Source organism: Tetrao urogallus (genome assembly GCF_951394365.1).
Source record: "Tetrao urogallus genome assembly, chromosome: 2".
Classification (NCBI taxonomy): Eukaryota; Metazoa; Chordata; class Aves; order Galliformes; family Phasianidae; genus Tetrao; species Tetrao urogallus.
Genome location: NC_136814.1, coordinates 100637347 through 100649795, shown reverse-complemented (window position 1 = coordinate 100649795; position 12449 = coordinate 100637347).

Genomic DNA, 12449 nt, shown 5'->3' with positions numbered 1-12449 from the left:
GAAAGACATCGTGGTAAGGGGAGGCACTAGAAATTCAAGCTGGGATAGCCAAATTACAGTAGACAGAAGAGTCATAGCCATGGAGCATTGGATGGTGAGATGGCAAAGGCCGCTCATAACCTGAGGGAAATCACATATGTTCCTCACCACTGGTAAATGAATGGGCTCAAGCCATACAAGGATGTGTAACCAAAATGCCAGTGGTGTTTTCACATGCCATGAGGTCCCACGGAAAGTTTCACCCACTGGTGGATCACAATCTTCCCAGCTGCACAGCATGGGTCCTGCTGTACCTGTATCATCCAGAGCATGAGATGTAGACCCCCTGGGTCCTCTCATCACCCCTCTAGCTCCTCCCTCAAAGAATCAGTCAGGTGAGAATGTCCCAGCTTGATGCAAAGGAATCAGGCAGCTACATCCCCCTAGTCTTGGACTCATCAGCTGGCATGGTCAATGCCAATGCCAATCCCATCACATCAAAGAGAAACTTCACCATTCTTGATCATAGAAGCATAGACTGGCTTAGGTTGGAGGGGACCTTGAAGATCATGTAGTTTCTAATCCCCTGCCATGGGCCTGCCATGTCGCCACCCCCCAGCTGATGCTGCCCAGGCCCACCCAACACGGCCTTGAATGCCTCCAGAGATGGGACATTCACAGCTTCTCTGGGCAGCCCATTTCCAGCATCTCACCACCCTCAGAGTAAAGAATTTCTTCTTAACATCTAATCTAAATTTCCTCTCATTTAGTTTAAAGCTATTCCCCCTTGTCCTATCAAAGGAGATGAGGTAGGACCTGGTAGAATCTACTCCAGTTGAAACAGATATGAAGGGACTCCAGCAGTTAGTAGTTAGTTAGTAGTTTAAGGTAGCTATATGAGGACACTGTCATCTCACTGGGAAGGGAAGGTTGACCAGAAACGAGGTCACTTTCTCACTGTATCAGAGCATAAACTAGGATTTTTCTTCTTCCTTCTTCCTGTGTGTAACATTTTCTATACCATAGGAAGCTGTAAGAATATCCGTAAGAATAGAATTCTCATAGAGCCCCCTTTGCCTTGTGTGTTTTCCAGTCTAGGGAGAACAAATTAATTTTAGAAGTCCAAGAAGATCCTCCTTTATCAGTTAAAACATCCCCAGTGTTGTGAGATAAGGATTTATTTCAGCAGTTTCAAATATTTCTTACTGCTACTCCCCAGTGTGGGAGTTGCTGAACTCAAAGATTTGGTCATAAATTGTGCAAATGCTCCCAGCATTTTTAATTAATGTGAAATTTGCATTTTAATGAAGGGGTTGATGGAGCCCTCCAGCAACAGAAGCAATTACATATTGACCTGACGAAATAGCAGTAGTAGGATTGTTACAGCAAATGTGTTCTGCATGGTTTGCAATGGATTCAGCGTTCTCCTGGGCGTTTCAGCTCTGCCCACAGTTAATGAGCAGAGGTGCAATGCCCTGGAGCAAATACTGGGAGAAACGGAAGCTCCTGGGAGTCCTGCTGATCTGGGCACCTGGTGTCAGAATCTTTACCCACTTTTTGGTTAGATTTGCTCATGGGTCAGAGAGCAGAAGCAGGAAGCAGCTGAGACTTCTTTTCTTCCTAGTCACTAGTACTAGGTCCTGGTTGCACTCCGGGGTCATCCTCTGGTGTACCTTCCCTAGTACCTGAAGCAAGAGAGAAGACATTGTGCACGATTCCATGCTTTTCCAAATTTGCTGCCCTAGACAGGGACAAATGGTAACTTAGCTCAGTTTTTTAAATCAACAAGGAGCACAGAAAATTGTTTTCACCATTTATGCAATTCCTCCCTCCAGTAAAGAGATCACTACACTTTTTTTAGGTGAAAATAATCTGCATAGCTGCATTTTTGCTTTTTTTTTTTTTAACGTCTTGGTAGGCAACATGGACAGCAGGATGGAGTACACTCTCAGCAAGTCTGCAGACAGCACCAAGCTGTGTGGTGTAGTTGACATGCTAGATGAAAAGGATGCCATCCTGAGGGACCTGAACAAGCTTGAGAGGTGGGCCCATGCCAACCCTATGAGTTAAACACAGCCAAATGCAAGATCCTGCACCTGGGTCAGGGCAATCTGAAGAATAGATACAAGTTGGGCAGAGAATGGCTTGAGAGCAGCTCTGAGAAGGATTTGGGGGTATTGATCGATGAGAGATTCAACAGGAGCTGGCAATGTGTACTTGCAGCCCAAAAGGCCAACTGTATGCTGGGTTGCAGCAAGTGAAGTGTGACCAGCAGGTCAAGGGAGGAGATTCTGCCCCTCTACTCTGCTCTTGTGAGAGCCCCCTGAATTGCTGCATCCAGTTGTGGAGCCCCCAACACGAGAAGGACATGGTGTTGTTGGAGCAAGTCCAGAGAAGGGCATGAAGATGATCAGAGGTCTGGAGCACCTCTTCTAGAGAGACAGGATGAGTCAGCTGGGGCTCTTCAGCATGGAGAAGAGGAGACCTCATAGCTGCCTTCCAGTACATGAAGGGGCCTACAGGAAAGTTGGGGAGGAACTTTTAATAATGGCAGGTAGTGACAGGATGAGGGAAAATGATTTTAAGAAGGAAGAGGGTAGATTTAGACTAGATATCAGGAAGAAATTCTTTACTGTGAGGGTGGTGAGACACTGAAACAGATTGCCCAGTGAGGTTGTGGATGCCTTCTCTCTGGAATTATTCAAGGCCAGGCTGGATGGGACTGTGAGCAACCTGGTCTAGCAGGAGGGTTGGAAGTACATGATCTTAAAGGTCCTTTCTAACCCATACCATTCTATGATTCTATGATTCTATGATTCTATGATTTTAATATGCAGGACTTTCTTCAGAATCATTGAAACCACAACAAATGTGGCAATGGACCAAAAGAACCGTCATTTGGCTGCTGTATGTTCTAGAAGCTAACTCACCATGCAATCCTGAGAACAGAGCTAAAGCACTAGAACATTTTTTGCATCCACAAGTTACTTATAAAGCCCAGAGGAAAAACAACAGGAAACACGAAGACTTTCCAGTTTGATGAACAGAGAACACACTTTGGTTTCCCAGCAGCTCTTGATGGCTCACAAGGTGTTCCATACATTCCCTCTCCTCCAAACAAACAAATAATGTGGTCTTCTTCATTCAAGCAGAGACAAGTAGAATCTCAGCTGAGCTGAGAACAGATTTCAGATAATCTCAGTCCAAACTCAGTCTCGATTCACTTTCTTCACCACATCTACTCCATGTCAGCACGAGCTCTAATTATGGCCAAGCCCTTAAAAACAACAGAGAAGACGCAGAGACAATATGAGTGGCTCTGGCTCAATTTGTTCCACAGTACATGTCATATAACAAAGTGGAAGACTGAGAATCAGTTCTCTCCAAATGCTCATTCATCTACAAACTGTTGACTGCTGGAATGAAAGGAGACAGAATTGGCAAAGGCAGAGAGAGCAGGACCACTTTTCTATATGTCACCACGGAAAATCTTTTAGTAAACCTTCTAAAAAAAAATGAGTTTTATACTGTTCTATCTAGAAGTGAATCAGACAGAAACCACAATAATATGGTTTTCATAGCCTAACCTCTGAGAAGACTTTAAAGTCCCAATGGCACCATATTTATTAACAGCTCCTGTTAGCAGCAGCCACTCTCCTCTCCCCTCATTTCTGTGGCCCTGACCTCTGAGCACTTAAATTGGTATTATCTGATAAATTCCTCTCCAGTTCCAATGCCTCCCTGGCTCACTCACCCTTTGTTCCCACTATAGGTACAGAGGTATATTACATTCTGTTGTTATTATGCTATCAGGTGCCATCTTAAGCAAACCCGTTACCACAAATAATCTGTATCTCAACAATCCTTCCTAAATGGTGATTTGCACAGCAAGTGAGAGCATGCAATGAAGACAGTGTGGGAGCACACAGATAAAAGAGCATTCCTGAGCACTAACCAGCTCAGTACAGAAGAAGTGGCAGTAGGGATAGGGCTTTTTTTTGCTGAAGTCCCACATTAGATGCTCTAGTGCAGGGACACTGACTTGGTCCTCACTTTCTCATTCTTCTTTTTCTATTCCTGGGGCAAAAAGATTTTTGCCACTTTATCTGCTGGATCAAACTCATCTCGTCTCTCACCAGTTCTCATTTTATATCTCCCATTCCCTGGATCTGATACAGCTGTCTTTATTTGTCAGTCTTTTTTTTCCTTAATCTCACTAATTGTCTAATTAATCCTCACATTGCCCTTTCCTGCATATTTTCTCCTATGGAACAGCATTTCTGAGTGGTGACTAGAAGGACTCCATCTCTTCCACTCCAGACACTAGGCTCCTCAGTCCAGATTACTTTGTTTCTTTAATTATCAAAATTCATTCTTGGCAGCCCTGGCAAATAATCTACTTCTGTTTATCCATCATGCAGTAAATTGAATCCAGTCACAGTCACACAAGCTGAGGCCATTTCCTACAGTCTGTTCTCTCTCACAGCAAGAGCATGACTAATGGTAGATGATGGAAATCAGAAGAGCCAGTATCTCCAATCTCGTCATTAATCAATTAAATCTAGAGCAGTCACCGAGTAAAAAGACAGATCTCTAAGTCCTGCTTTATCTCCTGTAATTGTAATAAAAAGAAAGGTGGGTTATGAATCCTTACCTTGCCCCCTGAGAATCAGCAGGTGCTCTGGAGCATGAAAGCCAGTTCTCCATCGTTTAACCTGCAGAATTATACATTTCAGTGAGTCTAATATTATACCATTCACTACTTGACCCTGCTACTTCCCATCAGCCTCAAATGCCAGGTGCCTCTGAAGTGGAGAAATACTTCTGATTTCAATTGATGTTATGTAAAGGGGCCCTTGAGTCTCTCCTGCCCTCACAGTTATAGAACGAAAGCACAACAGTTTATCACTGCCCATTTCTTGACAACGGGAGGTCTTTTGAAATCTTACAGGGGGTTTTTCAGTTCTGCAGCTCAATGAGCAGGGTAAATTATTCCTTATAGCAGACAAAAATACTATTAATAATAATTAAAAATGTGAAAATAGCTAGTTGCTGCTGGTTGTTTCCCCAAACTTGCGCTTGGGTAATTGAAGGATCATAGAACCATAATACTGTAGAGTCATTAAGGTTAGAAAAGACCTCTAAGATTATCTAGTCCAACTGTTAACCTACAACAATATTGCCAATAAACCATGTCCCTAGTCCCCATAAATGATAATCAAAGGCACATGAGAAGACTAAGAAAAACAAGAAGACGTTTAAAGATGCCAAGTGCTCTGGTTGGAGAAGAAAGGCCAGCCTTCAAAAGTGCTATCAGTATGTTTGCTTTTCATGTATGAAATCTGAGCTTGAAGAAGACATCCTGTAATTGCCACTAGTTCTGGAAGGGCTGCTGTGCAAAAGACAACGTGATCTCATTTTCCCATGCATAACCCATCATTTCAACTTGCTAAAAATGTGCTACACTTAGAACTGCAACCCCACACAGGAGATGAAAGTTATCTTCTAATTTGTGAACCACCACTATCAATAAAGCTTCCTACGGTTGATCTTCTAATTTAATATTCTTCCTGGTGAAACTTTGCTGAAGGGCAATGCCCAGCTGCAGAACTATTGACATTTGTGTGGGCTTCTTATTACTACTGTTTGATACTCTTCTCTTTTGTATAACTGACTGAAAACTCCTTAATACAGAATTGCAATTCATCTTCTACCTATTAAGTAACACTTCCATTGCAAAAGGCCCTTTCTCATTTGTTGATGGCTTGGTCCAACAGATTGCACTACCCCTCTCATCAGTGTGCTGTAGAGCTCCACTGTCCCTATGGTGAAAGCATTTTTCCTCTTGTCAAGTTTGAACATCCCATGTTCATCTTTCAATCACTTACTTTTCTTCTTACTGCCATGCATCTCCAAAAGGAGCCTGTCTCCATCTCCTCTGGCAGGCAGTTGCAGATTGCCACCCAAAAACATCTCTTGCCAAGCTTAAATAAAATAAATAAGTAGATAGATACATAGATAAAAAAGAGGTTCCTCAATTTCTCCTTAAAGGGTCAGTGCTCCAAATGTGCTTCCCTACTGGTGGAGCACGGCCAAGCTCTTCAAGACCTTGTCAGAAAGCCTCAAACACATTTTTCCTGAAAATTAAGACTTTTTTTCCACAGGCAGGATACTAAAATATTCATGTGTTATGACTAAATCATACAGTATTGAGACTATCTGTGGCCTGAGAGCTGTTTCTGTGGGTAGGTGGCAATAATAGGATAAGTTGGCATACCTCACTGTGAAATCTTCTGAGCAGAAGAAAATATGTTTTCAATGGTTTAAATGCCTTTCTGGGAGAAAAAAATAAAAAGATCGCTTTGCTTGTTCCAAAATTAAAATCTGGAAGTGAACAAAAATTTCAAACAAACATTGGAAGAAATTTGCAGCCAAAATAATAGTAAGAATCAACTTTCAATTGCCATTAATGTAGGATCTTTGCATTCCCCAATGAACAGCAAATTTTCTTGAGGAAAGAAAAATTCTATTGCACTTCTATGATCACTACACATTAAATAAAGTTTTTCTGTTCTTAACCAGCTCTCACAGAAGACATGATCACTCCCACTTCATGTCATAAATTTGCACAGTGGAGCACTCATGACAGTCTTCTGATGGGACCATTTTTTAAACTATAATAGGTAGATCTCCTCTGCCTTTCTCCAGTCTTGTCATAAATCTATCACACCAGCCTTTCCACTTCAGCCTACACACACCTGCCTTATCCCCTTATACTTTCTCTAACATGCTTTGATGGTTCATAACAGCTTTTCTCCCAAGGGTCTCACTGCTCGGATGCACAGCATCATCTCTGCCCTGCCCATCTCCAAGTATTGCCTTTCAACTTGGCTTCCCCTGGAGCAGGATGGAAAGTGCTGTCGAAGTTGTACTGGCCTCCATTTGTGCATTGCACCAAAAGCCCTTCTTTGGGTGAGGTCCCCATGGCAGGGAAGTTGGCTTGGAAGAAGGAGAAGTTGTCAAAGCGCTTGGTATTCCTAAACCAGAAATCAGGACCAAGATCAGAACTTTGTATAGATCTGACAAGAATATCAGTATTTTCTTTCCACCATTGCTGACTGCTAGATCAAGCACCAAATCAGCTCACCCAGCCTGGCCTTGAACACCTCCAGGAGCAGATCTTGAACACTTCCAGATACAAGTGTCCAAATTGAGCTGATGACCCTCAGGACGGAATCATGATCTTGTACTTATTTTGACCATCATCTCTTATTTGGGACATAGCCAAAATTCTTCCCATCAGAACTCATGTCTAGATTTTTTTGTTTTCTGAGAATCCCCCTAATGCCTTCAGCACAGCTGGTATCACAGTCTCATGTAATTCTCACCTTCCTACTCCATCTCTGTCACATCTCAGTTTGCCTAGTTCCTGCAACCACAGCACTACATGGAGCTCACACTAGCATCCTTAGCTCCCCCAGAATTTCTCCAGTGGATTCAAGACCCAGAAAGCCACAGCATCTACTTCTTCAGGTTCCCATTCCCTAGTCTGTCCAGCTCTCTGTAGTCCAATCTGCTGGCTCCATTAAGCTGAAGCACCACAGAGTCTCCAAACCATGTCTCAAGCATGGCCAAACGCCATAGCCACAGCTGTGAAGGCTGGGAACTGTCTGCTGTGACATCCCATGTACTGAGTGACTTTGGAATGATGTAGCATCCCCCAGCCAGCTGCATATGGAAACAAAAGCAACTTCATAGAAAACATCCTAGCACTGAAAATAATGGTGTGTAGGCTTCCCAGCACATAAGGGGAAGAGTTGAATATGGACAGCTGTCTCTTGCCACAGTCTTTGCCCAGCCATCCCTCTGAGCATATCCACGCCTCTGTACGAATGACCTCAAAAAGGTGCCCAGGTTTGTCACAAACCCAGTGTGCTGATCCTGTAGAAGAAAACTAACAAAAAACCCAAAGACTGCTCAAACTTTATGTTCTCACTGACCGTCTCAGTGTGGGAGTTATTCCCCTACTCTGCAACAGAAGCAGTTCCTCTGCCCTGAGTCAGGCTCCCACTGCACCACGGGATGAATCAGATCCTTACAGTCTGTTTATCTCTGCTGACTTCATGGAGAGCCCCAGACAGCTGGCTCAGATTCAGGCACAGACCCCACAGATGTCCACACTCAGACACTTGGATCCCCCATTCTGAGTCAACTGCTGGTGATAAACAAAACTCTGTTCCTTCCATCCCTCAGCACGATAACTGAAGGGAGTTGCTGAAGCTTTTCTCCAGAGATGAGGCATCCTGGAACAGGCTCCAGCTCTGCGCTAAGCCCTCCACAGCCAGTTTTTCCCACCATCTTCTGTTGCCCAGGCAAATGGTGGGGCAAGCAAAAACAACACTTCTCTGGTTCATAGAATCATAGTATCATTAAGGTTGGAAAGCCCTCTAAGATCATCTAGTCCAACATCAAGTACCACCATCATGTCCACTAAACCACATCCCTGTGTTCCCTCAGTGACATATCTATCCTTTTCTTGAGTACTCCACCACTTCCCTGGGTTACCTGTTCCTGGGCAGCTTGACTAGGGGGCACCCGTTAGAGATGGAGTCAGCACACAGCTTAGAAAACCTTTCTAAATTATACCTAAGGCTCAGTAGCCTTAGGATTGAGGAGAAGGTGAAAAAGAGAGCTTCCACCCATCCTCCTCACATCTCCCAGATCCCCATGTTCATGAGGCCCAACTGAACGCTAAGACCCTGATTTTTTACCCGGGAACATTAGCATATTTGTAATAAAACCATTTTCCACAGAATTTATTTAATATTCTGTTCATAAAGCACCCAGCTTAGGTCATCTGTGGCACAGGCATAGCTCAGCATGGCACCATGCTGGCAGACGGGGGGATAGCCTCCCCTAATCCCTTTCCACACCACCCTTTTTGAATCCATCCTCTCTAAGCATGTGTTTCTCATATTGCATTCCCTCCGTCCCTAAACGTTCATTGGAACAGACAGCTGCAGCTGGGGATTTTTGTCTGTACAGACCTCCAACAGCTGCTTGCTTTATGTTGGCCTGGCAGGGCTGCAAAATGGCAGCCCTCCACTGGGAGACACCAGCTGATGAGATATGTGGTTTGAATGTGGGCTGCACTGAAGGTTGCTGTTGAAAGACAGGGCTCTTTACGACATGCATGGAAAGGGAGCCTGGCTGAGGGAAGGTTGACTGCATGGGATGCAGTTTTGCACACTGAGGCCTCCTCTCGTATGAGTATGTCATGCCTCTGGCAGCATGGCTGGGAGGTGCTCACAGTACTGAGGTGTGCTCATGGCAATTATAATTATGTGCTGAGCACGGATGATGCATTGCAAGAGCAAGTTTTACCTCTTGAAGTGGAAATGTTCCAGGAGACCACCGCTCGGGTGGAGCTCTTTCACCTTTCCATCTTATGGCCTCCTCATCTCTCCTCACCATTTTTACTACTGACCCTGAGCAAAACTGAGAGTTTTGTGAAATTACTTTGATGCTCTGGCTGGAAATGAAGAATTTGGTTGTTTGGGTTTTTTTTAATTATTTTTTTCAAGCTGATCTGAGATACTAAGCAAGCACAAGGGCACCAAGGGAGCAGTCTAAAACACATGAAAAGGCACCAGTTTTGTGCAAAGAAGGCCAAAGAGCTGATGAGTCCATCTTGGTATGAGCACAACTCTGATACAACTTTTTTCCACACAGTATGTCAGTATGGTGATGATGATAGTAGAAGTTCACTAACAGGCAGGAGGAGACCTCCACTCAAATGATCATCTCCCAGGCAAATCTTCACATGGAACTGATTGCTCTTTCTGTAGAAACATGAAATCTGAATTTCTCTGAATAGTAGGAGAAAACAATCTAGACTTCTTGCAAAAAAAAATAATAATAATAAAGTGATTCCAGACACACCAAGATTTTTTCCATCTCTTTGGCTTTAAGGAGAGGGCTACATCTTCAGATGGATGTTTGGAAAAAACACTTCTCCAAAAAAGTGATTGGCAATGGAGCAATCTGCCCAGGGAGGCAGACAAGTCACCTCAGCCTTAATGATTCTGTGACAATACGATCCATCCATCAATGGAGTGAGCCGTTGTTCAGATGTTGCCCTCGCTGGGGAAGAAATCAACCAAGATCTTAACTCACACGTGCCAACAGACCTTCACACTGACATGCACCCAGGATCAAAATCTTATATTTTAAGGGATATGATTATTTAATATTTTTTTCCCATTAGTTACAGATGATTCCCAAATGTGCTTTCACCACAGTAATACTCTCTCAAAACCATTGTTTTGGTAAGATTTCAGTTTTAAATTCTAAGCTGTAAAATGGTATATTGCTGTGAAGAAAAAAAAAAAAAGAATTAAAAAAGCCCACTTCAAAACTAAAAGAAAAAGGTGTTTTATTCTGCAATTATGCTGAAACTGCGCACATCAACATCGTGAGTTTCAGCATCCATTGCTGACTGGATGTTGTGTTGAGGGACATGATGTAGTGGGAGCTATTGATAATAGGTGAATGGTTGGACTGGATGATCTTTTAGGTCTTTTCCAGCCTTGGTGATTCTATGATTCTATGATTCTATGAGAACTGCCTTTTCTTTTGAAGTAAAATTTCAGACTCAATGAAGGTGGCTTTGCAAAGCATTTTCATTGTATGGAACACTTTTTACTAATGGAAAATAATTTCTCAGTAACTTACACCCCAAAATGTAGGAAATCCAGACTAGGAGCAAACTGTGAGTGTGCCTGCCCAGGCTCATGGCTAATGGGGATGGATGGGGCCTTTGCCATGGGTTGGAGGCTGCTCAGAGGTGGGGCAGTGAGGTGCTGTCTTTGGTGAGATTAGGAAATCTCTTACTTTATTTTCTTTCCTGGTACCACAGACAACAGAAATCTGCAGAATCACAGAATCACAGAATTGTAGGGGTTGGAAGGGACCTCCAGAGATCATCGAGTCCAACCCCCCTGCCAAAGCAGGTTCCCTACACCAGGGATCACAGAATGTGATCTTATAAAAGCTTTCAGTCTGAGCTGGAGCTTTGCATTCCAGCTGTCAAGTTTTCACTTGTTTACCTTGGAGCCTGGCTTCAAGGGATACAGTAGAAAAGGCAATCAGAGCGGAGTGGCTGCCAGTAAGTGGGAAAAATGCTTCAATGAAAAGCATTTCATTATGCTAAAGATACTTGTGTGAACAAATGGAACCCTTGGGTATGAGGCAGAAATAATCCTGAGCATTCCTCTCCCTTTGTCTCCCCACTTTCCTCATCTGAAATAAGTTCTGTACCACACACGGCATCACTGTACACAGATTGCTGTCAGTGTCTCAGTGCCTCCCCACCATGGACCGCAGGAGTTTTAGGGCCATGCTGCTCCAGGGGCACAGCAAACGGGCTGAAGTTAACAGCTGGAGCTGTGCAAGGTCCTGGGCATCCCCCCACCCAGACCTGACACCAGCCCGGCCAGCAGCTCCTGGATGCTTACTGGAGTGATTTGTCTTACACGGAGATAAGAACAAACCCTGAAACTCAAACAGGACCTCACACTTTGAACTCCATTTCCCTCTGCTGCAGCCACCCAAATCTGGTTTTTACTGGAGACAAAAGGTCTGCAGGGCTGTCCAGTCCCAACCCTTGAAAACACGCTCATGACCAAGTAACCTCTTTCTGTATTATTAGCACATCTCTAAACAAAGCCTCCTGCAGGAAGCGCTGTGTTTATGTGCTGAGCCTGCCATGCTTTCTGCTCCAGCGAGCCAGGAATGCTAAGTCTGACTGCAACAACAACTTTGTCCAAAAAAACAAGTCAAGGCCACACAAATGGCTTGTGTTAAACCTCTGCCTCCCTTAGCAGCTAGGCCTCTGATTTGGGTGAAATGTTTTATCTGCCTCATTCAAACCCCCTAGTCAGTTTCGTAATGAATTACTTAAGTCACTTCATGCATGAGAACCCCTTGGGTTCACATTTGGGTTGTTGTCACCAAATGGAGCCTACACACCAGATAAGCCAGCTCGTGAGTATCGTGTCCCACTACCACGGTGGAAAACAGGATGCTAAGAGCTCAGCAAGTGAAGAGAAGCAGATACACTGCTGGGCTATGTGGGCCCTCCTCAGTGACCACGGAACGAGACAAAACTGCTTCTGCCTGGTTCATCATCTCCACATCTTTGCTTTCTCTCTGAAGTTATGTTAGCTTGTGAAGTTAAACCCTCCAGGTTCCTGTTTGAACGTGACTGTCTGTATGTTAGTGTCTTCATTAGTAAATTCACGTATCAATCTTTACATCTTTTATACCAATCCTTCTTACCTGGTCCTAACAGGAAAAATGATTTATGACCTCCGTGCTATCTGTAGTACTGCATCCAGATGTGGAGTCCTCAGTGCAGGAGAGACATGGATCTGTTGGACTGTGTCCAGAGGACGGCTAAAAATGATCCA